Source organism: Coregonus lavaretus (assembly GCF_964263955.1).
Source record: "Coregonus lavaretus genome assembly, chromosome: 20".
Classification (NCBI taxonomy): Eukaryota; Metazoa; Chordata; class Actinopteri; order Salmoniformes; family Salmonidae; genus Coregonus; species Coregonus lavaretus.
In genome coordinates this window covers 36,430,106-36,443,748 of record NC_140007.1, presented here as the reverse complement: position 1 = coordinate 36,443,748, position 13,643 = coordinate 36,430,106, and the positions used below count along the sequence as shown (strand labels likewise).

Sequence of the window (13,643 nt, the reverse complement as noted above, 5' to 3'; positions counted from 1 at the left end):
TCCTCTGAAAATAGGGGATAGAGTTGGGCAAAAAAAAACAATCACAATTGGAAAAACTTGCCAAAAATAACTGAGCTCAGCTATAGCACTTAATATAATCAAAGATTAGCTAACAAAGTGATGCAATATTGCCGTTGGGGTTTGGAGTTATTTATGGAGGTGGTCCTGAGGTCTGACTAACAGACACAATGACTGGTGAGAATTCCCTCTGTCTGAAAATACAACACTGAAATCAGATGTTTTCAAAGTCACCTGAGTCCACGTCATCGCTAACTTCCCCAACCATGTGTTCTGTCTTTATGACAGCTCCCTAATGTTGTTGAATGATACCATGAAGGGTGTTTGACCTTAGTGACGATATATATTACACACAACTAAGACAGTGGTTAGTGGACATTTGAAGTCAAATGTGTCCCTTTATCCATATAACATGAACCCAATCTTTTTTTGTTGTTGTTGCATAAAACATGTTTGCTCAGGATTGAACCTCACAAGTAGAAACTGTAGATGTTATGCATGACCTCTTCACTGGACGAACAAAACACAACATTCACTTTGAGGACAGATAGACAGTACAATGGAGGACATATGCCAATCAGCCTAAGGCCAAGTGTTCGCTCTCAATTGTGAGGATACTACTCTAAAATAAACACTTCCTGTACAGTGGCTTGCGAAAGTATTCACCCCCCTTGGCATTTTTCCTATTTTGTTGCCTTACAACCTGGAATTAAAATGGATTTTTTGGGGGTTTGAATGATTTGATTTACACAACATGCCTACCACTTTGAAGATGCAAAATATTTTTTATTGTGAAACAAACAATAAATAAGACAAAAAAACAGAACACTTGAGCGTGCATAACTATTCCCGCATAACTATTCCCCCCCCCCCCCCACCCCACTCAAGTGTTGCTTTAGCAGTATGCTTAGGGTCATTGTCCTGCTGGAAGGTGAACCGCCGTCCCAGTCTCAAATCTCTGGAAGACAAACAGGTTTCCCTCAAGAATTTCCCTGTATTTAGCGCCATCCATCATTCCTTCAATTCTGACCAGTTTCCCAGTCCCTGCTGATGAAAAACATCCCCACAGCTTGATGCTGCCACCACCATGCTTCACTGTGGGGATTGTGTTCTCGGGGTGATGATAGGTGTTGGGTTTGTGCCAGACATAGCGTTTTCCTTGATGGCCAAAAAGCTCAATTTTAGTCTCATCTGACCAGAGTACCTTCTTCCATATGTTTGGGGAGTCTCCCACATGCCTTTTGGCGAACACCAAACATGTTTGCTTATTTTTTTCTTTAAGCAATTGCTTTTTTTCTGGTCACTCTTCTGTAAAGCCCAGCTCTGTGGAGTGTACGGGTTAAAGTGGTCCTATGGCTAGATTCTCCAATCTCCACTGTGGAGCTTTGCAGCTCCTTCAGGGTTATCTTTGGTCTCTTTGTTGCCTCTCTGATTAATACCCTCCTTGCTTGGTCTGTGAGTTTTGGTGGGCGGCCCTCTCTTGGCAGGTTTGTTATGGTGCCATATTCTTTCCATTTTTTTATAATGGATTTAATGGTGCTCACTGGGATGTTCAAAGTTTCTGATATTTTTTTATAACCCAACCCTGATATGTACTTCTCCACAACTTTGTCCCTGACCTGTTTGGAGAGCTCCTTGGTCTTCATGGTGCCGCTTGCTTGGTGGTGCCCCTTGCTTAGTGTGGTGTTGCAGACTCTGGGGCCTTTCAGAACAGGTGTATATACACTGAGATCATGTGACACTTAAATAAAAGTCCACCTGTGTGCAATCTAACTAATTATGTGACTTCTGAAGGTAATTGGTTGCACCAGATCTTATTTTAGGGGCTTCATAGCAAAGGGGGAGAATACATATGCACGCACCACTTTTCTGTTATTAATTTTTTTGAATTCTTCTAAACAAGTTATTTTTTTCATTTCACTTCACCAATTTGGACTATTTTGTGTATGTCCATTACATGAAATCCAAATAAAAATCAATTTAAATTACAGGTTGTAATGCAACAAAATAGGAAAAATGCCTAGGGGGATGAATACTTTTGCAAGGCACTGTATCTGTGGTCCAGTGTCTCTGCCAGAGGGAACAGAGACAAAAGTGGTTAGCCACATCACCCTGATCAGATGTGTGATAAACTCAGCCTCACTGGCCACACACATTATACAGAAGCTATACGCTCTACTTAAACAGCTGGTTAGAATTAAATCACTTAGTCAACATGTGCTCTGGGCAGGGTGATGTCAAGAGATCTGAAAAGCTCTTAGTATCACATACTTGAAAAACAACATACTGGAAAAACATTAACATGTCGATGAGATACCATTTACACATACTATAACTTCCTGGTTGTGACATGACAATCAGCATCATCTCCTAGACACCTGAGACAGATAGACAAACCCTATTGGTCAGAGTGGGTGAGGGGCTTTTTAAAACCACAGAGAGCTGTAAAAAGATATGTGCTTGTGAGAGAAATATAGGCTTCTGTACAGTATAACCAAACATAAACCAAGAGCTCCTCATACAATGGACGGAGAGTCCATGTTTATTCTGTGGAAGTACAGAATAGGTAATATCACAGGCTCTACTCTACTGTGCCTATGTGTGGAAAATCCTCATCCTCTCAGTACAGTAACTCTGTACTTTAGCCTTTTTCAAATCAAACTGTATTGGTCGCATACACATATTTGCAGATGTTGCAGGTGCAGCGAAATGCTTATCTTTCTATCTCCAACAGTGCAGTAATACAAAACAATAAGCATAAATCCCAAAAATCTAAAGAAAGAAATATCAGAATGAGCAGTCAGAGTCTGGAATATACAGTGCATTCGGAAAGTATTCAGCCCATTTGACTTTTTCTGCATTTTGTAACGTTACGGCCTTATTCTAAAATGGATAAAATTGTTCTGTTTTTCCTGATTCAATCTACACACAATACCCCATAATGACGAAGCAAAAACAGGTTAAGACATTTTTGCAAATGTATAAAAAATAATAATAATAATGAAATATCACATTTACATAAGTATTCAGACCCTTTACTCAGTACTTTGTTGAAGCACCTTTGGCAGCGATTACAGCCTCGAGTCTTCTTGGGTATGACGCTACAAGCTTGGCACACCTGTATTTGGGGAGTTCTCCCATTCTTCTCTGCAGATCCTCTCAAGCTCTGTCAAGTTGGTTGGGGAGCATCGCTGCACAGCTATTTTCAAGTCTCTCCAGAGATGTTCAATCGGATTCAAGTCCAGGCTCTGGCTGGGCCACTCAAGGACATTCAGAGACTTGTCCCGAAGCCACTCCTGCATTGTCTTGGCTGTGTGCTTAGGGTTGTTGTCCTGTTGGAAGGTGAACCTTTGCGCCAGTCTGAGGTCCTGAGTGCTCTGGAGCAGGTTTTCATCAAGGATCTCTCTGTACTTTGATCCGTTCATCTTTCCCTCGATCCTGACTAGTCTCCCAGTCCCTGCCGCTGAAAAACATCCCCACAGCATGATGCTGCAACCACCATGCTTCACCGTAGGGATGGTGCCTGGTTTCCTCCAGATGTTTGTTTTTTTCAAATGATATCAGTGACCACTGCTCTATTGCTTGTATTAGAGATACCAGGCTGAAACACTCTGATCCCTGTATAATCTCTAAGAGAAATGATAAACATTTCTCACAGCAAGCTTTTATCCTTGACTTATATCACTCTGAGCTTTTATCCACTTGCTGCTTTCTGGACCCGGTTTTAGCCCTTGCTTTTTTCTCTTCTATTGTTACCTCTATGTCTGATAAACATGTCCCGCTTAAGAAGCACAGAGTAAGAAACAGAACCAGTTCTTGGTTCTCTCCTGAATTGTCAGGTCTTTTTCTGCAAAAGAATCGGGCCTGGGCCTTGGCGAGGAAAACAGGTACTCCAGCTGATTGGCAGTTTTTTAGGAAATTGAGAAATAAATGTACTGCAGCTGTCAAAAAGGCAAAATCAAATTACTTCCTTAATGCTATGACAGATTCTGCAGGAGATCCTGCAAAATTCTGGAAAACCGTTAATTCACTGAAACGGGGGAATTCTGCTGTTTCTCTTCCAAAGCAAATTATCTCAGACTCCTGTATTCTAAGTGAAAAAAAAAAGATATTTGTGATGCTTTTAATAAGCATTTCATCTCTGCTGGTTTTTTATTTGAAAAGAAAAGTGGCCATTGTGGTACTGGCCAGTTAGTTGATTTTTCGTCTTGCTTTTCAACTGTTACTCTGAAAAATGGTAACCCTGTTTTTAGTTTCCAGAAAATAACTGAAGCAGAGGTTCTAGCTGCCCTGTGTGCCATTGATACTAAGAAATCCTTAGGCGCTGACAATTTAGACCCGTACTTACTTAAGTGTGCTGCACCTATCATTGCTGGTCCAGTGACACACATTTTTAATCTAACATTAAGCACAGGAAATATCCCTAAGGTGTGGAAAGCAGCTTTTGTTCTGCCATTACATAAGGGAGGTGACGGTAGTGATTTGGATAACTATCGACCCATCTCTAGGCTCCCTTGTCTGGCAAAGATCCTAGAATCTATAGTCAACAAACAGTTACAATCTTTTCTTTCTGTTAACTGTATTTTTAGCCCCAATCAATCTGGTTTTAGATCTAAACACAGTACCACATCGGCTACTATGCTTGTTGTAAATTATATTGCAAATGCCTTAGATGATAGAACGCACTGTGCTGCGTCGTTTGTAGATTTGTCAAAAGCTTTTGACACTGTAGACCATGCTATCCTTTTGAGTAAGCTGTCATCTATAGGACTGGGCACTGATGCCTGTCGATGGTTTTATGACTATTTTAAAGTTAGAACTCAGGCCGTCATGGTCGACAGGGTCAAGTCTGACCCCTTACAGTTACTTAAAGGGGTCCCTCAGGGTTCAATAATTGGCCCACTATTGTTCTCACTTTATATAAACAACATTGGTGATGATGTCAGATATTGTAAATTCCATTTATATGCAGATGACACAGTGATGTACTCTATTGCTCCAACAGCGGACCAAGCTTTAATGCAGTTGGAGTCTGATTTTAGGATACTACAGTGGTCTCTTTTACAGCTTAAACTTGTTTTAAACGCTAAGAAAACAAATGTCATGTTTTTTTCTAGGTCTAAACTCTCAATTAGAAACACTTTTGTAATCACTAGCTTGGACGGTACTCAAATCAAACAGGTCTCTGCATATAAATAGTTAGGGGTATGGTTAGATGATAGGCTTTCTTTTAAAAAACATGTTACTGAATTGGGAAAAAAGCTCAAAATTCAAGATAGGGTTCCTTTACAGAAACAGGGCTTGTCTGTCCTCCGTAAATAGAAAACAAATTGTGCAGGCTACTTTTATGTCCGTTCTAGATTATGGTGATATTATCTATATGCATGCATCGGCAAACACATTAAAACCACTGGATGCTATTTACCATTGTGCACTCAGGTTTATCACGGGTGATAGTTACAAAACTCATCACTGTATCCTATATCAACATGTGGGTTGGGCCTCTCTATCTGTGAGGCGAGAGCAACATGCTCTCTTGTTTATTTATAAAGCACTTCTTTTAAAACTACCTCCATATATATCATCATTAATTTCCACTAGATATACTAATTTTAAAACCAGATCACAGATGTGGATTACATTAGAGACTTCTGTGGTCTCCACAGAGTTGGGTAGGACTGCCTTCAGTTCCTTTGCACCTTATTTATGGAACAAACTGCAGATCCAACTTAAGTTAGACACTCTGGTGTTCCTTGCCCATTTTAAAAATGTTATGGAGGATCAATATGATGTTGTCTGTGATTGTTTCTGTTGAATTGTGTTTTATGTTTTGTATGTTTGAAATGTTCTTGTCTGTATGTCTAAAACTGTACGTCAACATGTTTACACAGGGCACAGCCGTAAAAGAGATCCAGGTCTCAGTCTGTTTTTCCCTGTTAAAATAAAGATTTTTAAAAAATAATGTGACGCTTAGCATTCAGGCCAAAGAGTTCAATCTTGGCTTCATCAGACCAGAGAATCTTGTTTCTCATGGTCTGGGAGTCTTTAGGTGCCTTTTGGCAAACTCCAAGTGGGCTGTCATGTGACTTTTACAGAGGTGTGGTTTCCGTCTGGCCGCTCTACCATAAAGGCCTGATTGGTGGAGTGCTGCAGTGATGGTTGTCCTTCTGTAAGGTTCTCCCATCTCCACAGAGGATCTCTGGAGCTCTGTCAGAGTGACCATCAGGTTCTTGGTCACCTCCCAGACCAAGGCCCTTCTCCCCCGATTGCTCAGTTTGACTGGGCGACCAGCTCTAGAAAGAGTCTTGGTGGTTCCAAACTTCTTCCATTTAAGAATGATTGAGGCCACTGTGTTCTTGGGGACCTTCAATGCTGCAGAAATGTTTTGGTACCCTTCCCCAGATCTGTGCCTCGACACAATCCTTTCTTGGAGCTCTACAGACAATTCCTTCGACCTCATGGCATGGTTTTTGCACTGACATGCACTGTGTTTGTAATATACAGTACCAGTCAAGCTTTAAGATGTCCCTTCACTGGAACTAAGGGGCCTAGCCCGAACCATTAAAAACATCCCCAGACCATTATTCATCCTCCACCAAACTTTCCAGCTGGCACTATGCATTCGGGCAGGTAGAGTTCTGCTGGCATTCACCAAACCCAGATTCGTCTGTCGGACTGCCAGATGGTGAAGTGTGTTTCATCACTCCAGAGGACGTGTTTCCACTGCTCCACAGTCCAATGGCGGTGAGCTTTACACCACTCCAGCCGACGCTTGGCATTGCGCATGGTGATCTTAGGCTTGTGTGCGGCTTCTCGATTTTATACACCTGTCAGCAACTGGTGTGGCTGAAATAGCCAAATCCACTAATATGAAGGGGTGTCCACATACTTTTGTATATATAGTGTACATCAATACTATTTTCAAAGCCAACCTGGAACATTTCCCAGTCCTCGTGATCAAAACAATCTTGAAGTGTAGATTCCGATTGGTCAGACCAACGTTGAACAGTCCATGCCACGGGTACTTCCTGTTTAGGTTTCTGCCTTTAGGAAGGAAGGAGCAAAATGGAGGCGTGATCTGATTTGCCGAAGGGAAGGGTGGGCCTTTTAGCCGCCCCGGAAGGGGGAGTAGCAATGAGTGTTCAATGTGCGAGTAGTACAGGAGATGTGTTGCTAGAATTTCGGTAGCATTTTTCTCAGATTTACTTTATTAAAGTCCCCAGCTACAATAAATGCAGCCTCAGGATATGCGGTTTCCAGTTTGCACAAAGTCCAGTGTAGTTTAGGGTTGGGCGGCATCCAGATTTATTTTATACTGTCATGTCATACCATTTCTGTACCATATACGGTATTACCAGAAGTTTTTTTTTTTTTTTTTTTGGGGGGGGGGGGGGGGGGGGGGGGGGACGCACAAAACAATTTAGGCAACAGTTACCTTGTTCCAGGAGGGGATTGAATGTCTCTGCTGTAACCAAGAAGCATGATCTTGACATCTAGCCACTTAGCTAGCAAACCAAATGCATAGCTGGAGCCCTGAGCTGGATATAATTTATTTGACACATCTTACATTTCTTATAGTTATACTTAACTTATAATTATAAGCAGTGGCATAGTACACACCCCTGCAGACCCCGGGAATATACACGGCAGTGACGATGACCGAAGAAAATTATCTCGGGAGGTAAAGCGGTCTGCATTTGATGGTGAGGTATTCCAGATCGGGAGAACAAAAGGATTTGAGATCCTGTACGTTACCACAATCACAACATGAGTAGTTAATTATAAAACATGCACCTCCACCTTTCTTTTTCCAGGAGAGTTCTTTCTTCCTGTCCGCACAATGGACGGAGAACCCCACTGGCTGAATGGACGGGGATGATTCAGTAAAACAGAGTGTTACAGTCCCTGATGTCTCTTTGGAAGGAGATTCTCTCCTTGAGCTTGTGTACTGAACGTTAGAGAGTAATATACTCGGAAGAGGTGGATTGTATGCACGCCTCCCGAGTCTTACTAGGAGCCCACTCCTCCTTCCTCTTCTCCAGAATCAGCGTTTTAGTGCAGCCCCCAGGATGAATGGAACTTCCTCGGGGAGTTCAAACACCAATTCAGGGAAGTCTAATTTCTGGTAGAAATGCTAGTGACCGCCGATCTAATATCCCAAAGTTATTTTCGGCTGTAGGTAATAACGCAAGAAACGGTCTGAGCAAATAATGTAGGAAATGACAACAAAAAATACTGCAAAGTTGGCTAGGAGCTCCTAGAAACAGGGCAACCATGTCTTTCCTGACTTCTCTTTGGCCCTCATATAGTTGTGCTGTCATGGAGCTAATGAAGCTAAATCTTACTACCATGGCCTGTCCTCAACCCTGCCTCATCTTACACCATCAAATCATTACTGCTGTTCACAGCTTAGATGACTCACGATTGACTGGCCAATATATCCTACAGCAGTCCCACTCCAACCTATGTGTAACTGGTCTGGCTGTGTAGCTGTATGTCATGTTTGAAACCTAAAGAACAGCTAGTTGACAGCTTGATGTTATCCATTGATCTAACATGGTGTGAATTAACTGCCCTACAAAAGGCAAAACGCAGTAACTATGAATGTGGTCAGAAATATTTGATTGGTTGTAATGGCCAGGTATATTATCTGATTAATGTGGTATTTAGTTTCCTGACACAAGAACAACAACCTCTCCCTCAACGTGACCAAGACAAAGGAGATGATTGTGGACTACAGGAAAAAAAAGAGGACTGAGCACGCCCCCATTCTCATCGACGAGGCTGTAGTGGAACAGGTTGAGAGCTTCAAGTTCCTTGGTGTCCACATCACCAACTAACTATCATGGTCCAAACACACCAAGACAGTTGTGAAGAGGGCACGACAAAGCCTATTCCCCCTCAGGAGACTGAAAAGATTTGGCATGGGTCCTCAGATCCTCAAAAGGTTATACAGCTGCACCATCGAGAGCATCCTGACTGGTTGCATCACCGCCTGGTATGGCAACTGCTCGGCCTCCGACCGCAAGGCACTACAGAGGGTAGTGCGTACGGCCCAGTACATCACTGGGGCCAAGCTTCCTGCCATCCAGGACCTCTATACCAGGCGGTGTCAGAGGAAGGCCCTCAAAATTGTCAAAGACTCCAGCCACCCTAGTCATAGACTGTTCTCTCTGCTACCGCACGGCAAGCGGTACCGGAGCGCCAAGTCTAGGTCCAAAAGGCTTCTCAACAGCTTCTACCCCCAAGCCATACGACTCCTGAACAGCTAATCATTGCTACCCGGACTATTTGCACTGCCCCCCCACCCCCACCCCCCTCTTTTACGCTGCTGCAACTCTGTCTATTATTTATGCATAGTCACTTTAACTCTACCCACATGTACATATTACCTCAATTACCTCGACTAGCCGGTGCCCCCGCACATTGATTCTGCACCGGTACCCCCCTGTATATAGTCTCCGTACTGTTATTTTATTTTACTGCTGCTCTTTAGTTATTTGCTTTTATTTATTTTACTTAACACTTAAAAAATATATCTATCTTTAAAAAATGCATTGTTGGTTAAGAGCTTGTAAGTAAGCATTTCACCTGTTGTATTCGGCGCATGTGGAAAATAAAATTTGATTTGATTTAATTTGAGAACAAGCCAATTGATCAGAGTATATAATGGAGATTCAGAAATTGCGGTCTGTCGAGACAGAAGACTTTGAAGTCAGATTTTGCAGTAAAAATAATTACGTAGTTACTGCATTTCGCCTTTGTAGGGCAGAATAGTTCCACTGCAATGACTGTGCAGAATGTACAGTTGCAACCCTATAGCTGTCAGATCCACATCTTCAATTTTGTTACCAAGAGTCACACAGAAAGAAATGCCATCTATCAAATTACTCAGGAACTTGCTTCACTGGAGATGACTAAACACGATCAAAATCATGACCAACATCATTACCCAGTCATCATTCAATTCATAACCACAAAGCTCTTCGATGAGTCATGCATTAAAACAGTAGTGACTTGTACAGTGAGGGAAAAAAGTATTTGATCCCCTGCTGATTTTGTACGTTTGCCCTCTGACAAAGACATGATCAGTCTATAATTTTTATGGTAGGTTTATTTGAACAGTGAGAGACAGAATAACAACAAAAAAATCCAGAAAAACGCATGTCAAAAATGTTATAAATTGATTTGCATTTTAATGAGGGAAATAAGTATTTGACCCTTCTGCAAAACATGACTTAGTACTTGGTGGCAAAACCCTTGTTGGCAATCACAGAGGTCAGACGTTTCTTGTAGTTGGCCACCAGGTTTGCACACATCTCAGGAGGGATTTTGTCCCACTCCTCTTTGCAGATCTTCTCCAAGTCATTAAGGTTGAGGCTGACGTTTGGCAACTCGAACCTTCAGCTCCCTCCACAGATTTTCTATGGGATTAAGGTCTGGAGACTGGCTAGGCCACTCCAGGACCTTAATGTGCTTCTTCTTGAGCCACTCCTTTGTTGCCTTGGCCGTGTGTTTTGGATCATTGTCATGCTGGAATACCCATCCACAACCCATTTTCAATGCCCTGGCTGAGGGAAGGAAGTTCTCACCCAATATTTGACGGTACATGGCCCCGTCCATCGTCCCTTTGATGCGGTGAAGTTGTCCTGTCCCCTTAGCAGAAAAACACCCCCAAAGCATAATGTTTCCACCTCCATGTTTGACGTGGGGATGGTGTTCTTGGGGTCATAGGCAGCATTCCTCCTCCTCCAAACACGGCGAGTTGAGTTGATGCCAAAGAGCTCCATTTTGGTCTCATCTGACCACAACACTTTCACCCAGTTCTCCTCTGAATCATTCAGATGTTCATTGGCAAACTTCAGACGGGCCTGTATATGCGCTTTCTTGAGCAGGGGGACCTTGCGGGCGCTGCAGGATTTCAGTCCTTCACGGCATAGTGTGTTACCAATTGTTTTCTTGGTGACTATGGTCCCAGCTGCCTTGAGATCATTGACAAGATCCTCCTGTGTAGTTCTGGGCTGATTCCTCACCGTTCTCATGATCATTGCAACTCCACGAGGTGAGATCTTGCATTGAGTCCCAGGCCGAGGGAGATTGACAGTTATTTTGTGTTTCTTCCATTTGCGAATAATCGCACCAACTGTTGTTGTTGTGGAAAATAACCACTATACTTTATTACAAATAAGGTCTTACACAGTTTTTGTTGCATCAAGAAATGACTTTATTAAAGTTTTCAACAAAGCCGATACCCGTCTGTAGAGGGGGGGGGGGGGGGGGGGGGGTGTGGATCAGCTTAATATTGCAGATAGATTGTATCTTCTATCAATGTAATTGTCTGCATCACTTCCAATCCCACTTCCAATTATTTTTTATATATATACTCCCCTTTATTACTTTTCAACCCCACCATCCTTTCCCTACTTGGAGTAAATTAGTGAACAACAATGCCCAGGCCTCTACTTCCGGTCTATACTTACTATCTACACCTTATGGACAGAGTTAATTTTACAATAATTATATTATATACAGTGGGGAGAACAAGTATATGATACACTGCCGATTTTGCAGGTTTTCCTACTTACAAAGCATGTAGAGGTCTGTAATTTTTATCATAGGTACACTTCAACTGTGAGAGACGGAATCTAAAACAAAAATCCAGAAAATCACATTGTATGATTTTTAAGTAATTAATTTGCATTTTATTGCATGACATAAGTATTTGATACATCAGAAAAGCAGAACTTAATATTTGGAACAGAAACCTTTGTTTGCAACTACAGAGATCATATGTTTCCTGTAGGTCTTGACCAGGTTTGCACACACTGCAGCAGGGATTTTGGCCCACTCCTCCATACAGACCTTCTCCAGATCCTTCAGGTTTCGGGGCTGTCGCTGGGCAATACGGACTTTCAGCTCCCTCCAAAGATGTTCTATTGGGTTCAGGTCTGGAGACTGGCTAGGCCACTCCAGGACCTTGAGATGCTTCTTACGGAGCCACTCCTTAGTTGCCCTGGCTATGCGTTTTGGGTCGTTGTCATGCTGGAAGACCCAGCCACGACCCATCTTCAATGCTCTTACTGAGGGAAGGAGGTTGTTGGCCAAGATCTCGCGATACATAGCCCCATCCATCTTCCCCTCAATACGGTGCAGTCGTCCTGTCCCCTTTGCAGAAAAGCATCCCCAAAGAATGATGTTTCCACCTCCATGCTTCACGGTTGGGATGGTGTTCTTGGGGTTGTACTCATCCTTCTTCCTCCAAACACGGCGAGTGGAGTTTAGACCAAAAAGCTCTATTTTTGTCTCATCAGACCACATGACCTTCTCCCATTCCTCCTCTGGATCATCCAGATGGTCATTGGCAAACTTCAGACGGGCCTGGACATGCGCTGGCTTGAGCAGGGGGACCTTGCGTGTGCTGCAGGATTTTAATCCATGACGGCGTAGTGTGTTACTAATGGTTTTCTTTGAGACTGTGGTCCCAGCTCTCTTCAGGTCATTGACCAGGTCCTGCCGTGTAGTTCTGGGCTGATCCCTCACCTTCCTCATGATCATTGATGCCCCACGAGGTGAGATCTTGCATGGAGCCCCAGACCGAGGGTGATTGACCGTCATCTTGAACTTCTTCCATTTTCTAATAATTGCACCAACAGTTGTTGCCTTCTCACCAAGCTGCTTGCCTATTGTCCTGTAGCCCATCCCAGCCTTGTGCAGGTCTACAAATGTATCCCTGATGTCCTTACACAGCTCTCTGGTCTTGGCCATTGTGGAGAGGTTGGAGTCTGTTTGATTGAGTGTGTGGACAGGTGTCTTTTATACAGGTAATGAGTTCAAACAGGTGCAGTTAATACAGGTAATGAGTGGAGAACAGGAGGGCTTCTTAAAGAAAAACTAACAGGTCTGTGAGAGCCGGAATTCTTACTGGTTGGTAGGTGATCAAATACTTATGTCATGCAATAAAATGCAAATGAATTACTTAAAAATCATACAATGTCATTTTCTTGATTTTTGTTTTAGATTCCGTCTCTCACAGTTGAAGTGTACCTATGATAAAAATGACAGACCTCTACATGCTTTGCAAGTAGGAAAACCTGCAAAATCGGCAGTGTATCAAATACTTGTTCTCCCCACTGTATATATATATATATTTATTTATTTTTGCTCCTGAACTTCTTCTACTCTCAACCTCTCCGATCATTTTCATGGTGTCCATCCAGTTTGCTTCTATATGCCATATCTTTCTAACTGTGCTCCTTCCCAAAAGCTCCCAACATACAACCTATATACTTATTATGGACACAGTATGCTTACATTATTAGCTATCTTTGTTATTATTTGTTGTTATTTGTTATTAGTCCCATCCTTCAACTCTATTCAATACCTCCCATCTATCTCTTAACACCATCCATATAGGATTTCTATTTGTCATATATATTTCAACCGTACTGTGATGTTTCACAAAAATTCTGAACCTCTCTATTCTCATTGCTTCTACAGATTGTGAACTAAAAATAAACATTTTTGCTAAAAGTATTATTATATTATTGATTGATTGACTATGACTTTTCAGATCACCCAGTAATGCTATCTGCAAGGTTAGTTCCAGGTAAATATTGCAATCCTTT

At 42.3% G+C, this 13,643-nt stretch overlaps 1 protein-coding gene across 3 annotated transcripts in view; it reads right to left on the bottom strand.

Moving 5' to 3' along the window:
• Positions 1-13,643, bottom strand: part of mical1 (microtubule associated monooxygenase, calponin and LIM domain containing 1) — a 49,059-nt gene that overhangs the window by 27,853 nt on the left and 7,563 nt on the right. The gene's annotated exons all lie outside the window — the stretch shown is intronic.